General features: G+C 37.2%; 2 long non-coding RNA genes across 2 annotated transcripts; both read right to left on the bottom strand.

Moving 5' to 3' along the window:
- Nucleotides 1–401: 401 nt before the first annotated feature.
- On the bottom strand, nucleotides 402–6,033 carry LOC144318333 (uncharacterized). The gene is made up of 2 exons (XR_013384197.1): nucleotides 5,150–6,033; nucleotides 402–1,484 (listed from the first exon to the last, which is right to left on the bottom strand). It is a non-coding gene; the product is annotated as an uncharacterized LOC144318333 (long non-coding RNA).
- Nucleotides 6,034–8,746: 2,713 nt separating this feature from the next.
- Nucleotides 8,747–11,097, bottom strand: LOC144318332 (uncharacterized). The gene is made up of 2 exons (XR_013384196.1): nucleotides 10,929–11,097; nucleotides 8,747–9,764 (listed from the first exon to the last, which is right to left on the bottom strand). It is a non-coding gene; the product is annotated as an uncharacterized LOC144318332 (long non-coding RNA).
- Nucleotides 11,098–19,506: the final 8,409 nt, after the last annotated feature.

The following is a 19,506-nucleotide window of genomic DNA, read 5'->3' as shown; positions in this document are numbered from 1 at the left end:
TTTGTCAGGCACCTACGCAGCCAGGGCCCAGAGGGAAACATTTCCTGCTCTTACCAGAGAGATAAAGTATCAGCTGAAGAATGCTCTAACCAGTTAATACAACTCCTTGTACCTATATGTAGGTACACAGGTGAGAACCCAGCTCATCAAAACCTACGGGAGAGTAATAGTCCAATAATAGAACTTAGAGAAGTATGAGGCATAAGGTAAATTTCTAAATTAGGTGTTCTCAAAGGTTTTGAAGTCAGGTATCCTTTAACACTAATAAATTAGTGGGGAGTCTAAAGAGCTTTTTCTTCTTTTTTTAAGTGAGCCATACATATCAATACCACATTTAGAGATTAAAACTGAAAAAATTTCAAAATATTTATTTAAAATCATAATAAACCCACACCATAACATAAATAACATATTTTTATTAAAAATATTTCTTCACAACAACAAAAAATTTGTGAGAAGAGTGGCATATTCCCCTTTGCATTTCACCTTTTGTGAAATGCTGTTTGGAAGCATGTAAAGAAAATCTGGCCTCATGCAGATAGGTAGTTGGCAAAAGAAAGAAGGTATATTTCAGTAGATAACTGTAAATATTCTTCTTTGATATTATGCCCCACCTTGACATATGGTAGTTTCTTAAAGTTGATTATAAGATAGAATCTGAAACCATCTCATAAACACTTCATTCTCCACTCTATTAAAACTATTGACTGAAAACACAAAAACAAAAACAAAACTATTCGACTAAATTACACTTAGAATGGATCTTCTACTCATGCATGATTCTGTAACATAATACATTGAGGGTTTGTAAAATATTGGGTCATAGAGTGATGCAAAGTTTCTGAATGTTGATAAATCTCCTTATACAATAGGAAATGATTACATTCTGTTTTTTACTTTGAATACCTCAAGGAACGTGATGACCACCGTTACAGTTAGGTGCCACTGCCTTAATTCCTGCTAGGGTGCCAGGAGTTTCATTCACTATTGCTTTTAAATCATCAGTGCAAAAGTTATTGCAGTGGAAATGACAAATAACATCTTACTACTTATATAAAAAAAACTTTGATTTTGCAGACTTTTGAAATTATTTCGGCTATACCCAGGGGTTCTATGGATGACATTTTGAGAACCACTACTCTAGACTGGGCTTAGCCAAAGGGCAAAACCCAACATTTTGGGTGAACATTTGGCACTCACCAGGGCAAATGGGAGAGTACAGATTCAAATCCCAATAACCCTTCTCTGTTACTGTTTCCACCCAAATGATAAATACAAAACTGGGGCTGAAAGAGGACATGAGATTAATGGATATAAACATTTTTCCCTCCTGTGGCTGAAGTCTTATAAAATATGCCCTGTGAGCCTTTTTTATTTATCCCTCCTGAAGGTAAATGTGACCATTCCCAGGGGCTGGCTCAGTCTCATCAGCTCCTAGCCTCTGACGCCAAGTAAATGCCAATTGCACTGCAGACTTAGATATCCTGGGGAAAAAAAAAAAAAAAAAAACTATTGCACCAAATGCCTTCATAGAATATTTCTGTATAGAACAAATACCCCCCTCCCCCAAATGTTTCTTTATATCTAAAGCAAATCTACGGCTGCAGTGTAAATGCCACCCCATGCCCACCCCCCACTGCCTTTTCCTGTCTCATTAGGTCCAGGTGGAAGAGCTAGTCAGCACAGCACGCTCATTAGAATAGCCGGGCATATATTTAAACAGATATTAAGTCCCTCTTTAGCCTCCTTACTCCCTTAGCCTAAACAATCCTAGTTATTAACCTTTCCTCTCAGGTTCTATTTTCCCCACCCTTTCATCATTTTTGTTACTCTTTGCTGGACTCTCTCCAGTTCTGCTACATTCCTCAAAGTGTGAGAACAAAACTAGACACTGTCCTTTATTACGGTCTTCACTGATGCCAATGCAGAGGAAATATTACTTCCTGGAGTTGGCGTGTCATACTCTTGTTAATATATTACCATCTCAGCCCTTTAAATAACAGCACCGTTTTGCTGACTGCTATTCACTCACAGGTTGGCATTCACTCCAGACTTTCTGTTGTAGTTGTGCGCATGCAGACAGCCCCTACCTTTAATCTCTGCGTTTTGTTTCTGGCTTCTGATTGTCACAGCTTGCCCTTGCCCTATTTTCCCTTCTCCTAGTTTTTCCTGCCAATTTCCCTAATTTATCAAGCTCACACTGAACTATTCCGGGCGTCTAAGATGTAAGCAATACGAACCACTTAATGTCATTCACACATGCTCTCGATTCCATCATTCTAGACATTCATTTAAAAAATACCCCTTGATTTTGGGCACATTATTTTCTGGTTTCAGAGAAGTGCAGTCGCTAAAATGAGCTTCTCAAAGTCACCTCCTTCTTACTTTTTCACTTCTCAGAAAGTACAGAGGTGCCCATATGCCGCCAAAGATAGAAATAAGGCAAATCCTAGTTCTGCTGTATTTTAGAAATCCTACCACTGGAAGGACTAGGATGATACCAAGTTGCTGCGTAAAAAGACCAAAAAATATAGTTGCTTATAGAAATAGATGCTAATTTTCTCTCATAATAGACCTCAGATAAGCAGGCAGGTTAGAGGTGAGGACAGCATGTTCATTCAGAGATGCAGGTTTCTTCCAAGCCATCCCTCTGTCCCCACTGAGGATACTGTCCTCATCTCCATGCTTCAAGCTGACTCTCACTCAGCTCTTCAGAAGAGGAAATGAGCATGAAGTTGTGTAGACCAGTGTCCTGAGGGCCACACCTAGGAATGGCATATCTCACTTCCACTCCAGTTCTATCCCCAAGACCACTGTTACCCACAGAAAATGGTGGAAAGTACACAAATTTCATTAGAAGGTGAAAGAATGGATTTTAGTGGACAACTGGAGCCTCTGCTACCGGAAGTCTACATTAACCTAAATGGTATGTTCTGTACGCCCAGCTTGGACTCTACCGGCGGTCATTAAAAAGAACCCTTCTTTGTGTAACTATTTTTGAACCCTGTTCACATGGCTGACCCTAGACTCTTTTAAAACCATTGTCCTGTGGAAGCCAGATCTCTGTCTACACACGCTGTCAGCCCGTGCTCCCCCATACGACTTCCGTGTCATGGTAAGTAGAACCACCCTTCGCTTTATTCTCAAGTTTCATGACTTGATTTTTCTTGAATGTCCCACAAGATGAGTTAGGCCTCAGAATTAGACTCAGTGCAGTGTATCTGCCAGGGAAGAGAAAGCCTCAAGAATTTGGACTGTATTGTAGACTCCATTGTTCCGGACCTTAAGGGAACAATTTGATTTTTGCTATTTCAGTTTCGTCACCTATAAAATAAGAACTATCCCACCCTCTAATGCCTTCTGCGACCACCAAGGACAGAGAAAGGGTTAACATTTCCTGACAATGTGCTGGTATTACTCTCAAATGACCAGTTTCAATCAGGTAAAAATAAAAGCACTCCTGACCAAGTTGTGCCACTCCTATTCTGTTTGCAATGCTCGGAGCCATCTCTTTGGGATTAGCAAGAGGGATGCTGAGGGTCTGGATGGGATGCCAATAAAGTGTGGCTGGTTTTGATTACATGAAGCAAGTACTTTATTAATAGTTGCCAGGAACAGAAGGACCACATATTCACATGACAAACATCAACTCCACCAGGGACTGGGCTGCTGACCACCTGGAGGGGCACTGAGGACCACACTCTGTGAACCACAGCTCTAGAAATACTAAAAATGGATTTTCAAAAATCCTGTAGAAATGTGCCTGGTCTGTTCTTTGAGCCCTTTCCAAAAACAATGACTGTGCATGATTGCTTTTTGCATGCTAATTCAGCTGTTTTATTTTTTCCCTCTGCCTCGGCCTTGCTTCTTATAAGTGTTCCTCCCAGTGCCCTGGGTTAGTGCAACCCAGTTCCCCTGGAAAACGGAGGTTTGGGCATCCTCTGGTTCTTTCTCTTTCGATCTTCTCCTTCCCGTCTGACTAGCTCACCTAATTACACAGTAAGTCACCGATTCTATGACACAGGGAGAAAAGTCTTCCTGAGCTAGTCAATTGATGCTTTTATTTCACTCAGGGAAAACTTATCAAAGGAGACAAGGAGCCCTAAATGCAGCAGATATTTGATGCTAGTGGTAAGCTTATATTGTTGCCATAGCAACCTTGTCATTAAGGATGTTTCAGCATTTCCTATTAACCTCTATTTTCAGAGGTTTATAACTTCTTGGTAAAAATTCCCTCCAGGCTAAAATTTGGTATACATGATCTCAGACGTGCCAGGTGTCAGTGAATATATACATATATAGTATCCATTTTCTCAAAGAAAGCCTGGTGAATTTCCAAATGAATTATCTCATTTTTCAGAGGGTACAAATTCATTAAATTTAGTGTTAAGTTGATTATTTTTAAAAGATTCTTATGGCAACATGACTAAGCACCTGTGCAATTTAGTGTCTGCGAGGTAGCTTTCTTTCCTTGCACCTTACTAGTTGGCATGGCCACAACGCTTTACCTCAAACATCACTAGGGAGGCTTGACCAGCTCAAGATCAGTTTCAAATTCACCTGAACAGAGGCAGTTACCAGTGGACACTACGTGAATCTGGAGTTTATATTTTACATCTATCAGGTTGTGCAGTGCAGGGGTCAGGAGGGGTGGAAAAGGCAGCGCTGGGGTCTGAGCCCACTGTCTCTTTTCCTTTTCTTCTCAGGCACAAAGCGATCACATCTCCCCTGGTCACAAGAAGAATCCTGCAGTTTCCCAGGGATGAGAACCCTCCCCCTGCAGAATTTCAGAACTGGGTAACACTGTAGTCCAGGTTTGGTTTGGTTTTCTTCAAGCAGGTGTGTTTTGTCTCGTTTAGGTCATCTCTTCACCCATTTTGCAATTTGTGTGCCTGTGTTTTGTTAACTTTTTATGTGGAAGCATCCTAGACCCACAGAGAAGTGGCAGGAATAGTGGAAGGAGCATCCATCTACCTCTTACGTTAACCAATTGTTAACATTTAACTAAACCGTTTGAGAATTGTTAACATTATTATACTTCTGCATAGTATAATATATCTCAGTAAGCATCCCGTAAGAATCAGCACAGCCTCCTATGTAACCACAAGTCAATGATCACACCCACGATATTTCACATTAATGCAATTACCGTAAAATAATTCTCAGGCAGTGTCCTCAGCTGTCTCACATATTCTTTTTAGTTTTGTTTTTCATCTAGGATCCAAGCAGGGATCATACATCACATTTAGTTGTCACATCTCTATGTTCTCCCTGAATATTAAATATTTCTCTAATCAATTTTATCTTTTATGACATTGACTTTTTTGAGGAGTTTGGGTCTATGGCAGTAGAATGCAGACATTGCTTAGTCGTTTCCTCATGATTAGATTTGGGCTACACATTTCTGGCAGGGATACTACACTGGTGATACCAGCCCCTTCTCCGTATCACACCAACAGGAACGTGATACCTCTTGGTCACTTTGTCTCATTATTGATGACCACTTTATGTCTTAAGTTTCATAATTTTTTTTAGCCCCACTTTGTGTTTTTAATATATAACGTATCAAATCATCCCCGTAGTGATCATTTATTCACTGCTTTACAGTTTCATTTGTGTTTTTTTTTTTCCCATGCCACACTCATGTACAACTAGGTATATAAATCCTTATGTGATTTTTAAAATTTTCTTTCAATATGACAGATTCCCAGAAGTGAGATTACTGTATCAAAGCGTATGTGCACTTTAATTTTAATAGAGTTTTCTTGCTTGTTTTAAAGGCTATGTGTCAAATAAATAAATAAATAAATAAATAAAGGCTATGTGACTACACACTCACTGCTAGTGTGTGAGAGACGTTTTTCACATGCCCACCAGTATTAGTATTCTCAGTTGTTTCAGTGTTTTCCTCCCTGATAGGTGTGAAGTGATGATAACTCATTAGCATCTTCTTTCTTTTTTTTTTTGGATTAATGTGTTTGGGCAGCTTTGTATGTTTATTGGCCATTTTGATTTGCTTATCTATGAATTGCCTCTTCACATGATGGGTTTATTTTTCTAAAAGAATTTTTATTGCTGTCTAGTGAATTTGTAAGAGTTTTGTATACATTATAGGTATAAACCTCTGCCTTTGTATGATATATATATAAATATTATTATTTATATTTATAATATTATATATAATTTATGTTTTGGTCTATTGATTTTATTTATGATATAACTTAACATTCAAAGATTTTTAGAATTTTTATGTAGTCAAATATGACTTGTTCTAGAGCTTCTACATTTCCAGTTTTAGGAAGCTGACCACTCCTATCCCTGAATTTCATATGTAATCTCCTAGGTTATTTTGCAGAAGACTATTTAATATTTTTAAGGTGTTAACATAGCTATAATTTAATTTTATGAGGAAAATCATTGTGCTTAATTTTATTATCTTCCAATGACTGGCCATGTAACTTTTTCTTTTAAATAGCACAACTTATTAAATAATTTTATCTTTTCCTACTGAGTAGAAATGCCCTGTTAAACTTCCATATGTACTAGAATCTCTTTTCTTTTTCTGTCCACTGACTTGTCTCTTTATGTGCCTGTATCATGTGAATATGAATGATCTTTTTTTCCATTTTTAGGTACCTATTCTGATTTATTGTTTATTTAATTCAACCTGTTCTCAATTATTTCCTTAGATTGAGGTCCTTGGATAATATTTTTTAAAAATATTGCATATGCACAAAAATATTTTTACCATAATAAGTGAATAATAATCTGTTTATAGGACCTTTGGGTTGGATTTCTGCCTCTTGGAAATCTATAAGATACCTATTGATAGATTTTCTTATAACTTGCAGTGTTGCAGATGAGAAGTCTGATGCCAGTCTGATTCTTTTGCCTTTGTCAGAAACTTGTCCTTTCTTTCAAGAATTATGTAACATGTTCTTAGTATTTTTAGAATAAAAAAATTACCTGTATCTATCTATATGTGTGTTTTTTCTAATCATGCTTTCTTAGAACACAGTGAGCCTTTTCAATCAACAACTTCAGTTCTTTTTTTTTTTTTTTAAGATTTTATTTATTTATTCATGATAGTCACAGAGAGAGAGAGGCAGAGACACAGGCAGAGGGAGAAGCAGGCTCCATGCACCGGGAGCCCGACGTGGGATTCGATCCCGGGTCTCCAGGATCGCGCCCTGGGCCAAAGGCAGGCGCCAAACCGCTGCGCCACCCAGGGATCCCCACTTCAGTTCTTTTTTCACTTAAGAGAACTTCTTTAATGATTTGTTTAATTACTGCCCATCATCCATCTTTTCCTTTTTAATTTACAGCTTGGAATTTTGATTAATCTCATGCTAAGTTTCCTGGATCTATCCTGTCAGTCTCATATTTCACTCCACTTCCCTTTTTTTATTTCTCTTTTTGTTAATTCTTTTTTTTTTTTTGGTCTGAATTTTAAAATGAACATTTATTCTATTTACTATTTCAAGTCACCAAGTCACATTTCAACCATATCCTTACTCTTCTTGAACAAACTATTCAGGTTGGAAATCATGAGTTTGTGCCCAACCATTCCACATATGTGCATCCATGCATGTGTTTGTGTGCATGTGCACACCTTCATGCTACATTTGCATCTTCCAAGGTGTTTTTACTGGTTTTCTTTGCCGCTTCATGCCTATCTCTTTTCAACAGTTCTGAATCAATTGGAATATTGATTCAGATCAATTGATTCAGGGCTTAACAGTTCTCTTTTTTTAAGGTTTATTTATTTATTTTAGAGAGAGAGAGCATACGTGTGTGCACACACACAGGGAGGGGTAGAGGGAGAGATGAACATAAGCCGACTCCCTGCTAAGCATGGAGCCAGAAAGGGAGGGGGGGGAGGCTTTGATCCCATGACCCTAAGATCATGACCTAAGCTGAAATCAAGAGTTGAGTGCTTAACCAACAGCCCCACTCAGGCACCCCACGGCTTAAGGGTTCTGACAGATATTATCTCCAGTTTCTGAACAACTAAAGTTGTAATATTATTTTTCTTCTAGCCTGATTGGTAATTGGTCTGATTGTTACAGGATTCTAATTGGTGGCATCCCCAAAAGTAAGAAAAAGATGTGATCTTTATGTAGGCAAGCCATGTAGCATCAGACAGGCCTCAGATGCCAGAAGATGCAATCCACCCATTCAGCTGCTTTTTGGCCTCTTGAGCAGGTACCGTGTACACTAAAGTGACATCAATTTTAAACTTATCCTGAGAGAACTATACTCTTCTCTGGGCCAAGGTATTCCAAATATGCAGTGCTTTATAACTTTCTTTGTGGGCTCTCTGATTTGGGTTTCCAGGTTCTTACCAACCCAAAAAGAATAAAGCCCATATGAATCTCATCTATTGGAATTATACTGGATTCTAAGGAAAGTAGATAGATTAGAATCAATAAAGGGGATGGAGCAAGGCAGCCATATGCAGGTCCCAAACTACTGAATGAATGCTTTTTCCTACCATAATTTTTATTTTTAATTCTACTAATGTTTACTTTACAATTTACAAGCACACACTCAAATATACATTAAATTTATCATTGGAGTCAGTTTAACATTTTTCTATTTTCTTTTGTAAATGTGAAGGTTTTGAGATGTTTCCAACACTTCCCACCCCCTCCGCTCACACCTTACCAGTACTTATCTCATTTGAAATTATAAAGTTCATGACTTTTTTTTTACATTTCAAAGAAAATCTCTTACCAAATCTTAGTCATATTAAAAATAATATTGAAATTTATCCCCAAATAGTTAACACACTTAACGGCTCAAACTGTCAGTTATTTTCAACCATGGTGTTCTCATTATAATTTGATTCATGTTTCATCATTTTGGAATAGATCTTCTGGCAGTTTAATAGCTTACCCTGGAAAGAACACAAACTGGGTGGCATAGGATTAAGCCCTTGCACATTAAAGAGTTGCTTGCTCTTGTCTTCATAAATGAATGACAAATTGGCTGGAAATAGAATTCTTGGGTCAAAACATTTCCCCTCATAAAGCTAGAGTTGCCCCCTTTTCTTGTATCCTTTAGGGTTGCAAAAATGTAGAGTCATGCTTTGCATTTCTTTTCTTAGAATGTGCTTTTTGCCCCCTCGATGTTTGCAGAATTCTTCTGTATCTTTGAAGTTTCCAATTTCACTAGGGCCATTTTAAGTGTGATTTTAAGTTTGGCCAGAGCATGGTATGTACTCTTGGTTTTTAAAATAAACAATCTCTGTAGAGTTGAGAATAATTTCTTCCTTTTTTTTCTTATATCTATTCTGTTTCTTCTTTCTAAAATGTTTTATTGCCTTAAGTTTGGACTTCCTGAATCTGACCTTTATGCACTTCCATCTTTTCTTCCATGTTTTCCTTATCTGATCATTTCTGTCTTGTCCTGTAAATGTTCCCTGAATTCTACTCATAGCTTTTATTTTGTAGCATGACAATCTTCAAGAAATCAATCTTGTTTCTCATCACAATAGAGTACTTTCTGATGGCTTTTCTTGTCTGCTAGGTTGAGACTTCTCTGTTATAAAAGTTGTGATTAATAAAAAAAAAAAAAAGAAAATTTTTTTGACATTTAGATGTGTGTAGGAGTATATGTTGAAGCATTGAAGTCTGAGGTCTGAAAATGTCTCCTTTTCCATCCTGCTGCTTGAAGCCCTGATCTGATGGATGAAGCTCCATGTTGCTCCATGAAGTAATTAATCTTGGGATTGGTGTTTAGACAAAGTGGAACAATGAGACCTAAGGATTTGTAGAAAGAAGTCACCATGCTATCCGTGAATTGCTTATTTCTGAATTTTACGTAAGTTAAAATCCATTTCTCTCTCTCTCTCTCTCTCTCTTTTTACTTAAGCCCCTCTTACTTTTCATTCCTTTAAATTCCTTCATTGGAATTATAGAGCCAGGATGCTCAAGTTAAATGACAGCACTGCTGCTTAACTCGCTTTGTGGCTTTTAAATAAAGTACTGAGGCTCTCTGTGCCTCAGTTTGTTCATCCATAAAACAGGAATACTGATAGTACCTATTTCATGGTTTGTTAGGATTAAATAGGCCGCTGAGTAGAGGTCTGATACAGAGTGACCACTTTATATAAATGTCTGTATTATTACCTTTAGTTTTGGGGTAGAATTTATCTCTGTCTCACACATCATGGATTACTGCAGAAAAGCTGCCACCCTGGTTTTATTTCTTTGCTTTGCAGGCTTGCAAAGCACTCTTCTTATCGTTGTGCCCATTGACTTGTGGGAGTGATCTACACTGGTAAGGGTCATATCTCAACCAAGGTTTGAAAGCTACAAAAGGGAATTTAGCTGGTGTGCTTCTGGACAGGCCCTTACCTTGATATTACCTCCAGTTCTCCATTTACAAGAACAATATAATGAAGGATTTCTCAGGTCTTCCTTATTATCCATATGCTAAAATCTTCCTTGAATGAAATCTGTGACTTATTATCAGCCTTTGAAACTAAAGGAAAACTTTACTCACAACACCTCTGGCTCTAAACAATTTTCTATGGATACCAACTGGGTGTTCTATGATTTCATTCAATTCAGGTATTAACTACCCTGAGTCATCCCAAACCACACCAGTTATGGGCTCAATTTTTTATAAGATTGCTCCTCCACTTCAGATGCCAATCACAAGTTATGGGTTCCAAGGTTACACACGTTTCTGTATCACTTGGCTACATCCGCTTCCTCAGGGGGATAATTTGCTGTTAGTGGCTCACAGAACCCAAGGAAATGCCTTACTTATTATCAGTTTATTATAAACACTATTATAAAGGATACAAGTGAACAGCTAGGAGAGTTACATGGAGCTAGGTCTAGAAGTGTCCTGAGAGGAGGAGCTCCTGTCCTTGTAGAGTTGGGTTTGCCAGTCTCTTGTCATGTGGATGTGCTTACCAACCCAGAAGTTCTCCAAATTCTTTAGTTTAGCATTTGGATGGAGGTTCCATAACAGAGGCATTATTGGTTGAATCATTGGCAATTGGTGATCAACTCCATCTCCAGTGCTTCTGAGCTCTCCAGGGATTGGGGAATGCAGCTGAAAGTTCCATATCTCTAATTATGTTGGTTCCTCTGGCAACCAGCACCATTCTGAAGCTACCTAGGGGCCCATGAGAGTTACCTCATTAGCATAAAATCAGTTATGATTGAAAGGTGCTTATTATGAGTGACAAAAGGTGTTCCTCTCTGTCTCTTAGGAAATTCCAGGGGTTTTAAAAGCTCTTTTTAGGAACCAGAGGCAGAGACCAAGTATATGTTTTTCTTATTATGTCACAAAAACATTTTCCCATATGTACTATATCCCGCAGAAATTCCTTAAGTCTATAGATTGGCTTCTATATTGACCAAATGAATTTAACCTGCCATAGATGTGTCTAGTAATGATGCAGATTGTTTTTCCTATTTGTAATTTTGATTTCAGTAATATTCACAAGATGGAAAAGTAGATTTTTGTATTTATTTTGCTCAGAAATTTAGGGTAAGGCCATGTGTTAAGAGTGTCTATGAGAGATGGGGCCACACCTGCATCTCTTTTTGTGTTCCAAGTTGTCCCAGCTTCTCATATCACTGTTGAATCCTAGTCCTTGTTGGACTGTTCATTTACTTCCCTTTTGTCCTCAGGCTAGTTTAGATTTCTTAATGAGCAAGGGCTCATTTCAGAGAAAGAGACACAAAAAAAGAGAGAGAGAGATTGTTTAGTAATTCCCGATTGTATATTTTAGGCATAAACTCAGATTTAAGTACCCTGAGTCCAGGCCTTGCTTTAGAGCCCATATTAATTAGCCTGAATGCACACACACACACACACACACACACACACACAACTTTTCCCCTGGTTGGTAGTACTGTTACAAATTTTTTCTTTTCATCCTAATCACACTGTATTGTGTAGAATCTCTATATATTCTAATGAAATGAGGCTTTCTCAACAGAAATGGTGGTTGAATGGATTGGGGTTCATAATCATGCACTTAAGGCTGTCTTATAAGCTGTCATTAAAACATTATCTTTTTATAAGCACTTATTATTCATTTTGTATTTTTGTGTCACACTGAGGTATTCTAATCCTGACTCAAATTTAGTTCATTTGAGTCCTGGCACAGTACTTCCCATAATTTTTTTCCCCAAGTTTGAGGTAAAAAGCTGACTTTGATTGGCCAAAGTTTAGATCTTTAGTTGTAGAGTGTTGACCATCTCTTTCTGGAAACTGGCAATAGTATTTAACTATTTAAATTAGCATATCTGCCAAACAAGATGTTAGTTTAAAATGAGAGGCTTTCTAAAAATAATTTTTAAGAAGTCGGATATCCATGGATACTGGGATGTGAGATGGGAGATTGAAAGATTTCCTTTCATTAAACAAATTACATATTACTGGACACATTTAATTCTCTGCCTGGTACATTGGTCTTATAAAAAATTTCTTAACTGTGCAACTGTGATTCTAGGATTTGGGGGTTCAGTGCCTTTTTTGTTTTCTGGCCTTATTCTAATAATCACTATGTTTTGAGCTCATCAATTGCTCTCATTTGTACTATTGATCCAATTGTTAGTCAATTAGATTGCTGGCTCAGACAGGGAGTAATAATTTTAATCTGGGATATGTTGAATGCTGAATTAGAAAGTCAAAACCTGAAAATACGACTATTATAAATGTACTAAAGGATTAGGCTACATGTGTTAGTCCTGTGGTGATATCATATTCATCATGAAACTGGAAAACATGGGTTTGATTCTTTAATCCTATCTCTCCAAGGACATTAAAGTGGCACCAAATCATGACCTTCTGCAGCACTTCTTCCATCCCCCTCCAGTTCTCCTGTACTGAATACTTTATTTTTGCCAAACTCAGAAGCAGTTTGGACTTGGTAAAGCAGTGTGCCCTCCTCAATGTGGGTATCATACAATTGGTGGGAAGTCCTAAAGAGAACAAAAAAATGGAGGAAGGAAGAATTTGGCCCTTCTTTTCTAATTACTTGAGCTGAGACATCAGTCTTCTAACCATGACACTCCAGGTTCTTAGGCCTCTGTAGTTAGACTGAATGACACCACCAGCTCTTATGGGTTTCCAGCTTGACGATGACAGATCATGGGATTTTTCAGCTTCCATGATTACATGAGCCAACTCCCTTTATTTTTTTTTCAATATTTTTATTTATTTATTCATGAGAGAAACAGAGAGAGAGGCAGCGATGTGGACAGAGGGAGAAGCAGGCTCCCTGCGGGGAGCCCAATGCGGGACTTGATCCCAGGACCCCAGGATCATGACCTGAGCCGAAGGCCGACCCTCAACCACTGAGCCACCCAGGTGTCCCTGAGCCAATTCCTTTTAACAAATCCCTTTAGATAGATAGATAGATAGATGATAGATAGATAGATAGATACAGACATAGATATCTCCTATCGGTTTCGTAAAATTTTTAAGAGTGGTATATTAGGGTTCTCCTTTTACTAAGGAAGAAATGAAATATTTTTTAATAGGTAATGTAATTTCTACACAGTTACATCTGTTGGCCTCCAAAATGTTCAAAGTGAAATTGCTGGTTTTATGCTTCGGCATGTAAGCCAATAGCTTTGAAACTCTCAGGCTTTAAGTACCACCTCAAAATTTTTCAAACACCAGATTTTTAACCCGCCTTAAGAACAATATAGAGATCATAGCTGGAAATAATGCAGCAAAGAATTTTGAAGTTTAGAAATCCTAAAGAAGAATTTTAAGACATGAGTTGAAAATCATTACCTGCTAATTAATAAACAATTATATTAATAAGCAAATTTAGTAACAACATTTTAAGATACCCTTGAATGTGGAAAGCCATGTGATATTTCTCAATGAGCCCTACAGAGTTCTGATTTCCTGGATTCAAGTCTCAGTTCTGCCATTTAATTACTAACTAATCTTGAGCAGGTTGTTAAATCTCCCAGAGTTTCAGCTTCCTCATTTGTAAAATGAAGAAGATAACATTTGCCTGAATGTGTTATACTAATACACAGAGCTACTATGGATGTCATTTTAATTTCTTTACTCTCTGCTGCATTTTAAATCAATCCTTGTGTCCTTTCTACGTCCTCCTTTCTACAAGGAGTATTGTTTACTTCTCAAAGAATAGCAGCCTCCTCCCTCCAACGGACACACCTAACAAGGTTTCTTTATTCAGGAGAAAATAGGGAAGAGAGTTCTAGAAATGATGTACCTTATGTTTTCTCTTATTTTTTTTTTAACAACCAAATCTGAAAATAATCCATTAATCTGCTTTGTTATTCAGTGATTTAGTTTAAGTATGAATTGGGATGGCTCTATTTTTGGCGCCATGCCAAGAAAGTATTACTAATAAAACTATGAGAAAGAGCTCATTATAATTGTGTCCCTTGTATAAACCTAACCAACTGACATATAATATTTTATAAGGATATTTTAATATTTTCCAGGTACTTTCCCCCATGTCTTCCCCCATTATTTTAATTATTTTTATACAAAAAAATAAAAAATAAATATTTTTATACAAATTTTAAAACTTTTTAAAATTTACTTTTAAACCAGTTCTCCTGGCCACCCACAGTAGACTACATCCCCTATTTTCTAATGAAAGGTAAATTGGAAAAAAAGATTCCGCATGTAGAAACTGTAATGAACACTTTAAAGGAATATTTTTTATCTGACTTGAAGATCTGTGAGCCTAGATTTGGTAAGGTTTGGGCTAACAAAAAGGAAGAGACATTCTTGCTCTCTCATTTTCCACTATCATCTAAACCTGTTGATAGTGTCTTTTATATATTCTTGTAATCATATCCCCGAAACTATTTCGATTCTTGCACTTGTTTTCTAAAATACTAAACTGTTAACTGGTCTTGACTCCAGTCATGTGTCTCTTTAATCAGGATAATATTTCTAAAACACAAATATAATAATTTCATTGCCTTCTTTCGGTGGTCTCCCATTACACTCAAGATTAAATATACCTTAGTATGAGATCTAAATCTCTTCATAGTCTGATTTTCTCTCCATCTTTCCTTATAACCTCCACCTCTCCCTTTTCTTTCACAATCTATTCCCTGCCCAGTAATGCTAAATACTGTCCAGGGCTTGTACTACAATATAACTTTCATTTCTCTAGAAAATATCTCATGCTTGTCTTTCCCCTTGAGCTGTGTAACACCTACTTCTTAAGGATGATTTTGTCTCCCCAGGGTAGACTTCTTGAGTTTCTGGGATCGTTAGTTTTCCAGGTTCATGTATCATATGCATACAAACTCCAGAGTGCTTGTTTATTCCTCTGTCTTCCCACAAAACCATATCTTTATGTTATTTTCCTCATTGCATCTCCTTAGAATAATGCTTATCAGTGCTAGATATCTATGATTTACCCCCCAGATCCCTTCAACACCTTGAAAATCCTGTTCTGTGTCCTAACATTGATCTTTATGGACTGTATCAACGGATTCTCTCACCATGATTTTCAGTTGGTTTTTGTTAAAGGAAGACCTTGGCATAGATTGAAAAGAAGGTGAGAGAGGGCCTGGGTGCCTCAGTTGGTTAAGCCTTCAACTCTTGATTTCTGCTCAGGTCATGATCTCAAGATTGTGAGATGGAACTCAGAGTTGAGCTCTGGGCTCAGTGAAGAGTATGCTCGAGACTCTCTTTCCCTCTGCGCCCCACCCCACCCCACCCATGTGCACACGCACACACACATATTCTCTCTCTCTCTAAAGTAATAAACAAATATAAAAATAAAAGAAGGTGAGGATGTTGTTGGGGGCTTGGTTCCCCCTGTCTGGTTGCCTTAGGTCCATTACATCCTTCCACTAAAGGCCATAACTCACTTGATCTCTCTTTCCAGGATCTGGCCACCACTCCTTCCCATTTCACCTTCATATCTAGAGATGGTAAACAAAATTTGTTTAAATATTTATTAAATTAATTATAATGGAATCATTTTATATGCAATACTTATTTCCTCTGGTGCATATGTTTTCTAGAGTAAAGAAGGCAAATGAGTTTTTTCACATCTGACTGCCCATTAATTGACCTCTGTATAAAGCGATAGTTTCCATGACAGTTTTGATTCTTAGATGATGTACAAATCAATATTTTATATTTTGATAATCACTTATTTTGATATATAGTAAAAAAAACTTCACTAGCACATTAAACCCATGGTTTTATAGATAACATAGGATAATATACATTTTTCTTACAGAACGCAATTAAGCAAAAACTTTGTCAATTGAAAGAAAAATACTGAGTAAACAACATTTACTTCTTACTGACAGGAATGGATATGACAAACTTATGGGAGTATTTTGTGACTAGAATATGGAAAACACTGCAAAACAAAGGATTTTGAGGCTGCATCTTACTCATATAGAAAAGGTTATGATAGATTGATGATGTCTGCCACAGACACAGGAAGGACAAAAAGAACACTTCCCAGGAGTGAGTGTGCCATGTCTGGAGTCTCACCTTTCTTTTGTCCCGGCACTGTGGGGAAGAGAATTTCTAATTCTAATATCTTGCTTCAGCTGCTCTATTGGAGCTAAATATCCTAAATTAATGCTGCCAGGTACAAGTGTGAAAAAATATATATTTCTGCTTTTGACAGAATCTATCAGCTCCTATTACTCTAGAAGTTGGACGGATGCTCATTTAGTTAACCCAACTGGTACAAGCACTCTCTTGAATCATTAGATACTAGCAGAATGACAAAGATCTTAAAGAGTCATCCGTGTTATCACTGTTCTTTTGTGAACAAAAAAGGTAGCAAGCTCCTCTCTGGAGTCCATGACAGTTAAAGACCTTGCAAGCTTGTAATTTTAGTTATGGTTAAAAATCAATTGATTATTAGAATCCTAACAATAGGATTATGGAATGGGAGAAAATTTTGGACAACTAAATTTTTTATAGGAACTAAATAATTAAAAACTATTTCTATGGCTATTCTCCTGGGTGGTGACTGAGTTTTTGACTGTAGGCACACCAAACTGGGATTGAAACATTCAGTAGGTCCAATTCTACCGAGACAAGTATTTTATTTACTTACTTATGTATAATTTATATCCCACCTGCCTCCGAAACATATGTTATACCAAAGAAAAAGTAACAATAATGCACATTTGATTGGTTTTGGAAGCACAGTAACAAGCTATATTAATTAATTATACTTAGTATTTCCATCTCATTTAGTTTGGCTATGATCATCCAAAGACTACCACAGCTTAATGGATCCTAGGGCACCATCCAAATAAAATGGTAGATTTGAAATGCTTAAAGTTAAAAACAAACAAACAAACAACAAAACTCTGGGAGCTGATTAGTCCAGTTAGCATGGCTACACTGATACAAGTCACTCAATAATTTCAAATATCCTATCTGTACCTAGTAAAAAGCATTTATAGACAAATACTTTAAGAACTCAAAGGGTTAAAATTGGGTTTTTGTGGAGGAGGGGTGAGTATCTATTCAAAACATAGAAGTATCCCCCATTAAGTGACTGTCTAGTTTCTTATTGTGGTCTAACCTATTTATGAGAATAAAATCAGCCACAGCTAGTCCCATTTTAAAAGACATGAGCTGAGTTTCCTAATGCTCATTACTCTATGTAGAAATCCATTTCTCTCTTTGCTGTCTCTTTAGGAAATCTTTGTTTAATAATGCTCGGTAAATTAGGCCTCCATAGGCTTGCCTTCATCCCACTCTGCCAGTTTCTTTTCCTTTTTGTACCTCTGTAAAATATCTGCTTAGAGTCTCTGATTTGAAATGTTAATTAAGGTGGGCCTGGCCTCAGGTTACAGTGTACATCCCTTTTTACATGCAAAGGGATATGCTAACTAGGTTACTTGGAATCTGGGGGCCAGGAGGGAGGCTTCCAGAAGACAACAAAAGTCCATGAAGAATGGGGCACTTCTCAGCAACTCTCTGGAAGCAATCGGTAAGATAGTGTTGGCTAAAATGAGTTCTCTAGTACACAGAAGGGTCTGGTGTTGATTGTGGCCACTTTTTTTCTTCCTTTTGTAATCTCTTGAATGTTGAGTTTCTATCCAGTTAACATAGATATAATACGATTTAATGAGATATTCAAAAAAGCCAGCTATCTGAGTAATCCTATTTACTAATTTCAAACAGGTAAATAACATTGAATCTACTTGAATTCAAGACAATGATCTCAAGATTTTAAGGTTTCTGAGTGTGTTATTTCTTTCAAATCTTCAGGGCCACCCTGAAAACCTAAAGACGCCTATATTACGCTGAAAGGAGAGCGTCTGTTTGTGTGGCGTGATTCTGAGAGTGTGGGCATGAATGGGTGTGTGTGAAAATAGTGTGTATGAGGTGTGAAAGCATTTCATAGACAGCTCTAGCAAGCTGGAGTTAGAAAGGCAAAATCTACATTTGAAAGCAAGGACACCGCAGATGTTAACTTTAAATCACGTAAGATGTAGCACAAAGAAATAAATTAATATTGTTGTGTAAAAAGTACCCTAAATTAGCCTCCAGAGACATGAATTGCAAAATAAATGCAAAAGTTACACCTTTAATTACTGTGGTGGAACCTTTGAGATTTTGAGACATTTATTTGTATAAATCACTTTCATAGTTATTATGGAAAGTATTTTCAAACTCTTTTGATTATAACGTTGTAGATGAGAAATGCTAGTTTCATTATTCTCATACTTGAGATGTTTAAAGTTCTCCTATTAACATGGCACATTTCATCTGCTGAGCTATAGAGGACAGTCATTCCAGCACACACAAAAAGAAAGAATTTAGTAAGAAACATTTTCTCTTAGAGGTCAATCTTAACTCTTTTTCCCCCCCAGTGAAACAGTCTTTCCTCCTTGCTTTCTAGCAGGAGTTCATTGTGTGTGAACTACGCGGCCTCTAATAGCCATAGACGCCATGGCATCATTCACTTTTTGAATATAGGGATTTTAGTTTCTCTCCTTAATTCTTGAAGGTTGACTAGCTCTCCCCTTCATGTAAAAGTCATTAAGGATAAAACATTTAAGCGAGTTGAATAATTGGTATTTTGGGCTAATGTCTGAACAAAAGATAGGGGAAAATACCCAGCGACAGAGGAGAGCTTGTGTTTTGTGCTGTCTACCCTCCAACCTGTGCCCTTTATTAAGAATAATTTTGGCAAAGTAAATAAATAAGTAAGATGCGTGTGTTGGGGGACAGGGAGGGCTTTCCTAAAGAAAGATGAGGGAGAGCTCAGATGTTTATATAACACTGGCAGTTCACACGTTATAGCGACCTACTCCAAATGCTGTTCGAAATTTAGTTTAAATATGAAATTTAGTTTCATATTTAGTTTAAATATGAAATTTCAGCCCACAGCCAGGAAAAAGGGCCTCTTGTTGGAATTTATTAAATGTTTCATTTTAAAGAAAGAGTAATGAGAGCAACATGGAAAAATAGAAGTGCTGTTTTTTGACACCTCGAGAACCGCAAACGAATTTCTGATTGAGATTTAGAATT

This window comes from Canis aureus, chromosome 8 (genome assembly GCF_053574225.1).
Source record: "Canis aureus isolate CA01 chromosome 8, VMU_Caureus_v.1.0, whole genome shotgun sequence".
NCBI classification, from domain to species: Eukaryota; Metazoa; Chordata; class Mammalia; order Carnivora; family Canidae; genus Canis; species Canis aureus.
Note: the sequence above shows the minus strand (reverse complement) of the source record. Positions and strands in the feature narration are given on the sequence as shown.